The following is an 8,288-nucleotide window of genomic DNA, read 5'->3' as shown; positions in this document are numbered from 1 at the left end:
TCCGAACCTGCCACAAGGTTGAATATACGCCACTAAACTCAACAGGGGAGTCTGTGGCGCGCGCATCGCAATATTCATACTCGTGAGCCACATCCGATAATGAATGAATGAATGAATGAATTAACTTCAATTCATGTCTGTTCGGCAGTTTCTTTCGGGCGGTGTGGGGAGCGAGGGGATTAACCCTTGTCCCGTCCCACCCTCTGTCGATGATGACGGCGGTCCCTGAGGTGACGGCTCGAAGTCCTTGAACCCGGGTGGCCTCTTCGGCATGCCGGATGGTCCAAAGCTGGTCGGCCAGCTCGTCGCTGATAAGTGCCCCCTTCCAGGGACCGCGACGCCGGCGGAGGCGTCCGCCGTAGCTACCGCAGCCGCGGCGGCGGCTGCCGTCCCGGCCCTCACGCGGTGGTAACAGCGACGATTGAACTGGGAGTTTGTCTCTACCTAAGGTGCGTCGCTAAGTGAGCGGTGCCAGCAACATTAACTTTGTCGGCACATTCCAAAACCTTATGCTCTTTCCCTGCATGCTTTGCACCCGTCCGTCGGGTATATGCTCGGTAACAGAGGCGATAAGAAAAAAAAAGTTAGCGCACCTTGCACTATGCTGCAAGGCTGGGTCACAGCAGTGCTGGTGGGCATCTAGATGGTCCTGGCTTCGCTAGGCTTGGCTACGTTTTGCTAAGTAACGCACAGTGAATTATAAGTGCGCCAGTACAAGGTTTATGAAGTGTTAACGTGATCTCCCTCGTAAACCAGGTTTTGTCCACTAGCTTATCAAACTGTATTTAGTGGGTATCAGTTAGCAATCACGTAGCAGCACCGAATCAACCCGATTCAAGAAGCTTAATAAGACTAATTCGCTTAATTTAGCTAATTACCATATCAGGGCGTTGTTTCGAGTAACTCGCACTTTGAAGCCCACCTTGGGTGTAAATTCAATGTTGCAATTAGCAACTAGGCTTAGTCACAATTGGTACTAATTAGTCTCAATAGGCTTTGCGCGGTGAGACTTGCCGAGATCGGCTCACTAGCCACACCAAGGACTTAGCCATGAGGTCCCCATTCTTGTCTTCCAGTGCTCTGAATAACAACTGACTTCAGGTCACTTGGGACCAGCCCAGAGGCTTTAGAATTCTAATGAGCGCTTTTATTGGCCGCTAAATGCGTCAGACCAGCAGGCAGTATGTCATCCAGCGACACGAGGTCTAAGAGCTAGAATCATCCCACGAAAGTTTCCAACCGCTAAACACCGGCCTGTGTCACCAGCGTACTCCCTTTGTGAGAAAGTTGGACTTCATCTTGAAGGCATTTCCCACGATCATGCGCGGGAAGCACCTGGATGGCCATGGGCGTCGACTGCTTTACTCATTACTACGGGAGAGCCACCATCCCATCCGCCACGACTGCTGCCATATCCCTTTTCTTGCTATATTCGATGACCGTGCGGTTTGAACCTCCCCGTATGGCAATAAGCAACTGAGGAGGCCATTCCACTGTAGATATTGTGTTAATATTTTGTTAACGAGTTAAAACTTCGCACATTTCTACCTTTCGACATTCCACGCAATGCCATCCTCAAACGAATATACTTCAAGAGCGTGCGAGACGAAGGCTTACCAACATGACTTCAATATACGTGACAACAAATCGTAATAGGTGGGAAGATATCTGGCCGCATATAGCATATGCGTTCAACACAGCAACACACGACACGACTTGCTGTAATCAATTCTTCCTTCCCTACGCACGTCCGTGTCGTTATACATGGGACGCTGTCCCCTACTGCGGCTGCTGATGATTTATGAGAAGCTGATTTATGAATGTCAAGATCTGCTCGTCTACGCGCACTTGCTTGTCACAGCACATTAGGGGCAAGACTCGAAAGCAATCACCACGCTGTCAAAAGTGTGGCTGGTGACTTAGTGTAGTTGTGGACCCTAGCACGGAGATGCGGCATATGCATATTCTTGGCTGACTATACTGGCCCATTCATAGTCCAAGACGTTTCCTGCAAGGTTGCTATACGATAGCGCAAGAATTCAAGTAACGCGCTTCTCTCGGCTACGCCGTATAGATAACAAGGGGACACCAGACTCACCCAGTGGTGTTCAGGTGCTCGAGAAGAAATGAAACGACGCCTCTTGAGCGAAATGGAGGATATGGGGGGGAATTAGAGAAGGATGCCATTGGTGTTGCTATCCCAGCCCTACCCCTACTTGTCCTCCGTCGCTACCAATGCAACGACGGAGGACAATGCAATTAACATGGCAATGATTGACTTTCGGTAACTGAACTTCCACTATTAGTCTTCACGATTTAACTTTTTCTGCTGACTTGTACTAATTAACTCACCACTCGCAAATCTTTTGATTACCACCTGTTATATGTGCAGTTGGAATTCACCTGATTTTCTCCGGCTTTCGCTGGCTCAGGCGTAACAATCCGGATCACACGAACCGCGCTTTTGGGTAGTGTCCGAGCGGCCGCCACGTTCTGTGAAAGCCTCCAGTACGTCTGCTGCACAAGGAATTATATTACTTACTTATTTAAATATTTATTACCAGCGAAACTGTTCTAGCTCGGCGTTAGGTCGTGACCCAAGAACAACCATCATCACGAACGGGTATGTGCCAAAGAATTTAAGCAGATTTCACCGAATTGCACGGCGTATCGCAGGGGGGTGAGAGAAAGAGAGATAGATAGATAGAAAGACATAGATGGGAAGAAAGAGAGCAAATCTTAGCGAAAGAATATTCCTCACGATGCGGTGGGACTCGAATCCGCGTAACCACGATCCGAAGGCAAGCGTCCTAACTAATCGGCTATCAAGGCACCCTAACCGAACATCATAGCCTTGTACAGTATCGCATAGCAAGGGTTAAGGAAAGGGAAGTGAAAGTGAGGAGGAGAGAGGTGAGGGCAGGGAAGGGGCGAATGAGGAGAGGAGAGAGTAAAGTGTAGCATATAAAAATCGAGAAACAGAGATAAATAAAGGCAGAATGAGAATGAAAAAAAGACAGAAAAAAAGAGAGAAAATGAAATAAAAGAGAAATAAATAAATCGGGAGAGGAAAATAGAGATATAAGGATAAAAGATGCAAGCGAGAAAGAGATAGAGTGTGATACAAAGAAAGAAATGAAAGATATGCAAAGAGAAATAGCAGGAAAAGAGGGGAAGAAAGTGTGGGAAAAAAGGCTCAAAGCAAGCAAACATTTATTTCCGGGGTAATTAAGCTGATTTCGCAGCCATGATGTCCGAACTTTCTTGTCTATTCATCTTTTTCTACAGCACTACAGCGATATCACCTGTCCGTTGCCCACTACATGACTCCTCCCTAGCGACGAAGGCATTGCCGTCGAGTGGTTTAGTTGCTTGAGATGGCGTTGTCAGCGTCCACGTGAGCTGGCTTCAAACGGTCTATAGAGATCGTCTCTTCGCGTCCGTTAACAAGGAGAGTAAAGTACTTAGGGTCGCGTTTGAGGACTGTAAAAGGACTGTCGTAAGTTGTTTGCAATGGAGCACGAGTAGAGTCGTGACGGATGAAGACATGGATACTATGGATTAATGATGGGCTCATATAAACGGTCTTGCAATGATGACGCAACGGCGGATGTTACTGCGCACTGTGGTCACTTGACTAACTTCTACGACTGAGATACAAAATTAACAACCTATTTCGTGGAACTAAATATCTTAATCAGCTAAAGGGTGATGTTGGTGGTTCATGCACTCGGAGTTCTTCCGCTGAGTAAGTTGTGAAAAAACTTATATCTCTTGGAAGCGGTAGGTTTGGCCGATTGTTTCTTGGCGACACAGCTACGCGAGAAGGGAGAGTTTCTTGCCCCGATGTGTAACTTAAGCTGCATTCAAACATCTCTGTGACTATGCCGGAGTCGCGAAGATTGATGGGCATTTGTGTGAATGAATGCTTCAGCGTCAAATATAATTGCGAAATAAGTTCAACAACTTCGATTGCCGTTTGCAAAGCTGGAAAGAATATATAGCCTATAGCAGCTAGTGAAGCTATGAATGCATAAATTTTCAGTCGTAACTTTAAAACATGTAGTATACATAAATACCAGGCTCTTCTCGCTACATCAGAGCGCATCACCGAAAATGAAGGCGCAGATCATAACTCAGCTGTGCGTTCTGCTTCCTTCGCTGTTCCCTCTTGGATTTGGTGAGTGACTATTGTGCTCAGATATTTATACTGTATTGGGAATTTCCATGAATTTCATTGCTCCTCTCGCGTTGGAAGCATATGATTATTATTTAAATGTGACACACACAGAACTTTTTAAATATTTACATATTTTATGCATTATAAACAATCCGACCATAGGCTATCATAATGCGCATTCTGTACATTTCACTTTGCAGAGGCACACAAGCTAATCACAACAGGAAAATGAAACGATATTATCCTCCAACACGCAGTAGGCCGTTTTGTTTCAGCATTATTTTGGTTTCATCAAGGAAACACTTTCGTTCAGGCTGCCAATATACATAACATTTTCACGTATTCTTTTGGCTTGATTCTTCGGAAACCTTTATTGCAGCAAGGATCAAATATGTCCTGTCATTCATTTACTAGGCAAAAGCTACCTTGTCGAACGTTGTACTCTTCAATGTTGTTTGTCTTAAGCGCCGTTATGCAGCACACATTGGAAAACTCACCTATTATTCTCTTCTCAACAGAATTGATAAATTAGTAAAGTCCTACCTTGTCGTAATCAAAACATAGTGCAAAAAATAAGTGACATAAAGACACAAACAATCGGCAGGTCCCATGCCTAGTGGCAATCGGTTTCATGTGAAGCACTCAGTAAGTACTTTTATGCTGTATTTAATTGCTTTGAGACAAGCGTTTCGAGGTCGATCGTCGTGTTTTCCCAAGTGTAGTGGCTGTGTGCATATTGTGGTCTTACCAGGCATGCCAACAACACTGGCGTTTAAAGGGTAACTCATGGTCTAACTTACCGTCAGCGCTAACTTTAGAGCACAGTCGTGAGTATTATCAAAACTCAGTGCATTTGATGGCGCAATCATGTGAATATCATGTGTAAGTTTCGTTACAGTATTCCTCCAGAGTAGAGCAACGCTGCATTATAGCTTCCTGAATCATATGAATACAAATGTAATGTTTCTAAGACTGCTCTAAAACCGTGGTCAACACTGGAACCACAGAAGTTAACCTGATAAGACGCCTTTATCATGGGATTACATGTGTAGTGTTTATTGTTTTATTATAAAATTAGTTAGCCAGCAACACAACCACAATTGACGTTGCACCGCTATTGCGCCTGCCTAGGCTGCATAGGCTTTGGTTTTTCCAAAGCAGTTTCTAGACCTGGCGTGGCTCTGTGGCGACGCACAGTTCTTGGGTTCGATTCCTGCTGGGATCCTCATTTTTATTCTTTGCATTCTTCGGGGCCAGCGCTGCCGACGTCGCTTTTTCTTAACGCTCTCGCATTTAAAATAACAATGTCAGTTCTCGCCGTTCCTGGGTAGATATATACTATCAATCACCAATACCCGAACACTATCAATCAGATATATACTATCAATCACCAATACCCGAACACCGCGGCCCGTGGAAAATGGGTATGGACCACACGTGTCTAGAAGAAAGGGTTTTACGAAGTACGGGAATGATTTTCACGTTATTCATGTTGTGACCAGACAGTCATACTCGTGAAATCATCTTACCCTCCTACGCCAATTTTGGTCTTAAGGAGACGATCACGATAGCCTCCAGACGTTGGCGGCTAGATAGATAGATACGTAGATAGAAACGCCCGAAGCGCCTAAAGTTCGCTAAGAAATGCTTCGCGTTTAAAATAGCCAGAGGGCTCTATCTCGCGATTAATCGCCTTTTCTTGCCGTTTCGGTTATCTCTTTATCCCTGCGCTAAACGTGTTATGACTATGTCCTGTATTTTAACAAGAAACCATGAATAATGGTAAACGCTCAATTATGAAGTCAAGTGGCTCGGTTAAAGTATTGATAGATGAATTGGCCCCTCACTTGCCTCAAGCCTCCTTTTGGGACACGTCGATATTGATTCCAAACTACTGGACGTAATCGACAGTATTTGTCAGGTATGTCCAGCATAAGAGAGTCGGCACCGGCCTGCTGCAATCGAAAAAAAAACTTGGTCCGCTTTGCGGACACCGAAGAACCAGCGACGCTGGTATCGTTTCGTTTATCGAGCTAACGCATTTCTATGTTTTTTCAAGTCTCAGATATGTTGTATCACTCCTCTTTACTATATACGCTTAGTACAGCTGTCATGCAGTCGTATAGATTTAGTGCATTTTGTCGATGCCACCAATATACTCAGGTTTACAAATAATTCTTCGCTTAAGATGCTCCGATACGTTGTATCACTGTTCTTTATTAAGTACTATTTGTTAAGCTTTCAGGTGGTCGTGTATCTGCAAGCTTTAATAACCCAAAAGTATCACGTGGCGAAGGTGGGAGTGGAGTAACGGACTCGATATTTGTTAGGCTAACTCCTGCCTTCTTCATTTTTAGTGGAAGTGAAGTGTAGTGGAATTTACCCAATTTCGGCGGCGCATCCCCGTCTATGATTCCCAGAAGTGCTACCACGGATCCCGGACATGAAAAGATCGACGAAGAGTGGCTACGCTGTTACAATGAGGATCATACATGAAATTCCACGCGCATGCAGCAAGCCAGACAAGTTATTGGCCAACTGCCCGGAGTTGGTTTGTGCCACAAGTTCAGCGCGTTTCTCTACTCTGTTTACAATGCGATACATGCCACGAATGAGAGAATACGGTCTACAAGTGCGCATGACAAGCATACAAGAAGTTAAACAGGCTGCATACCATGCATATTGCCACGCCCGCTTCTTCTTTTATTTTTGATGTGTTCGAGTTTGACCAGCAAGGACGGTTATCAACGCTCGACGCTGGCCGTGAAGCAGTGTTCGAGAAGCTTCGCGATTTTAGTAGATCGTTTTTTTAAGATTGCGTGCCGCACGCGAATGTTCCAGCTTTGTCAAGAGATAACGCCGCCACCATCGATATTGCTGGAAAGTTCCATAGCGCCTGTATAAAAGCCGACGCGCTTGACCGCTTGTCAGTTGATCGACGGACGACGCCCTGTTCGCCGCTATCATAGTACAGCGTGTATTGCTGTAGTTCTAGTTCTCAGTTTCTCGGCCACAAGTTCGGCCAAATAAACAGCTTCATCTCGGACGTGCTGACTGTTGTCTTCGTCGACGTCACGACCACGTGACATCTGGTGGAGGTGCTGCTTCTTCCATGATCCGGACGCCCCCGCGAAGTGCTGATCCAAGCCCAAGCCGTGACGAGGACGACGGCAAGGAAAACCCGGATCGTCGAACAAGCCGCAGGCAGAAGGGACTGCCGCCAGAGCACGAGCTCCTTCCCGAAAAAGACAGACAGCCGCAGATCCCAACATCGACCGCAGCGACGATGACCGACCCCGTGCAGCCTGCGCCGATTCTTCTTCGGCATCCCAAGGAGCCGCCAACCTTCCGCGGATCGTCGTTTGAAGACCCGGAAACCTGGCTTGAAACATACGACCGTGTAGCCGCCTTTAACAACTGGACCAATGAAGACAAGCTGGGTCACGTGTACTTCTACCTCGAAGACGCGGCCAGAACCTGGTTCGAGAATCGGGAGTCCTCACTGCAGACCTGGGATCTTTTCCGCAGCGCATTCCTGCACACGTTCACAAGCGTCGTCCGCAGAGAAAGAGCCGCTTCTTTGCTGGAGACCCGGGTGCAGCTGCCAAACGAAAACGTCACCATCTTCACGGAAGGGATGACTCGACTTTTCCGTCAGGCCGACGCTGCGATGGCGGAAGACAAAAAAGTTCGCCTGCTCATGCGGGGTGTCAAACAATAACTTTTCGCGGGACTTGTCCGCAACCCGCCCACGACGGTCACCGAATTCCTCACCGAGGCTACGACTATTGAAAAGACACTGGACATGCGGACGAAACAGTACAACCGCTAGCCGCTGTCTGCAACCTATTCCGAAGTGCACACACTAGCCACCGACGACTTGCGCGAAACCATCCGAGCGATCGTGCGGGAGGAGTTGCGCAAGCTGTTACCTTAGCCACAGTCTCAAGTGGATTCGATCGCAGACATTGTCCGCGAGGAAATCAAAGAGTCACGGGGTGTTCCTCAGCCGGCACCGCCGCAGCTTCAAGCAATGAGTTATGCTGCTGCAGCCCGACGCAACGCCTCCCCTCCTCGCCCGCGTCAAGACGCCGCGCCGCCCCAGCAG

The sequence above is a fragment of the Rhipicephalus sanguineus genome, chromosome 11, assembly GCF_013339695.2.
Source record: "Rhipicephalus sanguineus isolate Rsan-2018 chromosome 11, BIME_Rsan_1.4, whole genome shotgun sequence".
In the NCBI taxonomy this organism is placed as follows: Eukaryota; Metazoa; Arthropoda; class Arachnida; order Ixodida; family Ixodidae; genus Rhipicephalus; species Rhipicephalus sanguineus.
Note: the sequence above shows the minus strand (reverse complement) of the source record.